The sequence below is a fragment of the Anabas testudineus genome, chromosome 10 (assembly GCF_900324465.2).
Source record: "Anabas testudineus chromosome 10, fAnaTes1.2, whole genome shotgun sequence".
In the NCBI taxonomy this organism is placed as follows: domain Eukaryota; kingdom Metazoa; phylum Chordata; class Actinopteri; order Anabantiformes; family Anabantidae; genus Anabas; species Anabas testudineus.
Window position 1 is genome coordinate 21,359,876 of NC_046619.1, and position 2,412 is coordinate 21,362,287.

Sequence of the window (2,412 nt, forward strand, 5' to 3'; positions counted from 1 at the left end):
ACTCACTCAGATGTTTACTTTGTTGTACAGAAACTTATACTCAGCAGCAGACTGGATGAAGTGGGAGCAGAGTCAGGAAAACTGGGCAGAGGAGCCAAACAACATGAATTCTCAACGCATGAAAATGAGTTTTAGGTTCATGTGGCAAAGAACAAATCCCAATTCTCTCAACCTTGGGGCTAAATGATCGCGCAGCAGTCCTGGAAATTACACACTAATGGTGGCTGACTGCCTCCCCAGATTGTTGATGGAGGGAGATTGACCTGACAGCACTGATAAAGTTGATCGCTCTATCTTCCCTGCGCTCTCATTTGTCATTCTGCACCACCTCGATATAAAGGTTACACATCTATCTGTCTCAGTGGAACTGAAGACTTCGTTCCAGAGTATGAACTCAGTTCTTTGTCACAGACGTGAGAAAGTATCTGTAGAGAGAGAAGAAACTAAATCAGAGCTTCTCATAATCAGAAACGGTTCTTCCATCAAGTGAACACACACGATGATACAGTTCCTGTTTTCAACAGTACAATAGGATAAACTGTTTTTTCAGCAACAGGAAATGTGTATGAATTCCTCAAAGTGTGTGGGAGAGTCCTCAGGCTACATGCTGGCTTCAGAATAGGACAGTGATTCTCAGGAACACATCGTTTAGAGGGTGAGAGGGAAAACTGGGTCTGGGACAAGACCCCAACGTCTGGTGGGTCTTTCTAGGAAAATCCTCACACATACACAGACCACCCTCATCTAAACTACCAGGAAAGCAATAATATTCTATCTCCTGTGGCTTTAAGACAGTATCAAATAGAAACACAAAAAGGACTTTACATATAACATGGTAGATTTACCTCCTAGGGTGTAGAGTGACAGTTATTCTCACATGAAGCATCAAAATCCCAGCAACCCTTTAACAATAGCAGGACTGTGATAAATGTGTCATTGACAGAATGAAGTGTACCCCTCTGTGGACTGAACTAGAGAGATGTTCATGTTTAATTCATTTGTAGCCTGGTTAATTTGGGACTAGTGACTTGATTTCTTCCTGTGGTCAGATTCCCTCAGCAGGAAACTTGACAGTTGCTTGGAGACACAGACCTTCCCAGCAACACTTCAGCAGCTCTGTACTTTGAAAGCGTACAGAGTAGATGAGGCTTTCTGACTCCACGTCTCTCACTGGACATACAATAAGTACAAAAAGAAAGTGGGCAAGATCTTTGTCCTGCTGTTAATAAAAGAAAGAAATATGAACTTAAAAGGTGCAAGTCATGCATGCAGAAAATGTTTTCAGAATGTCATCAGTAAAGTGCAATCATTCTTTATGACTGAACAACGCCCCGTTAGAGCAGCAGCATCCTGCAGCGACAACCTAGCTGATAATCCTGCTGCACACTGGGGCAGGTTGGGAAAACAGTCATCCATAAACAGATGAAGGCATTGCTCAAATTCTGTTGCTGGCCTGTAACTGTATCCTGAGTCATGTTTCACTGTGAAATTCTTAATGCCTTGTATCTCTGAAATCAGATCTTGAGATGACATTTTTAATCCTCCGTGGGTTAATCAGTAAATAAAAGTTTCCACACACAGCAGCTGTGAAGTCATGACCCTTTTTAAAACTCCTTCAAACTCATTCTTCACTGTGAAATCGTACTATCGCAGCACAGGATCAGTGTCATAAAACGCCATGAAAACAAAATTCATCAAATCTCAGTAAAAGCCAAGTGAATTTCATGGCATGAATCTTCACCCCTCTACATGATAAATCAGCTCTTCAACAGCAATACAACATCCAGGCAGCTATTCTGACAGAAACACTGCTACTCTCACTATGTGAGCGCCACCAGAGACCAGTCATGTGTGCAACACCCCAAGGCCACATGTGATTAATATTTATTCAGCAGTCATTATTTTCCCGTCATGCAGGATGAAAGGATGCAGAACATGGAGAAGTCAGAAGAAGTCGAGGCTGTGTGCTCCTCGGAAGGTCTCACCTCAGGAAGGAAGCTGGCGGCTGAAGAAGCATCATTCTAACAAAGTGTTTACCTGCTTGGAAAAGACAGAGGCCTTTATGCACAGTTTCACTCACACATTCGGAAAGAAGCTCTTAATGGCCTAATGGAAACTCTAGAGCACTGGAAAAACACTCTGGTTAAGAGTGTCTGAAGACGTATTAGTGCGATCTGAAATCTCTCCCTGCCTTTGTGTTGCGGACATCTTCCCAAGGCCATAGTTTGTCTACCAGCACCATATCTAACTCTTACCAGATGTACTAACATAAGAAAAACATGGTGAACGTTTAGGCTGTGAGGACTCAGCAGGTTTAACAATGTCCAGTAATATAATAAATGCTGAAACTTACTTACATCATAATATATTTCTATTACATCAAGATAGAAGAGATTTATTTTATAGATTTGT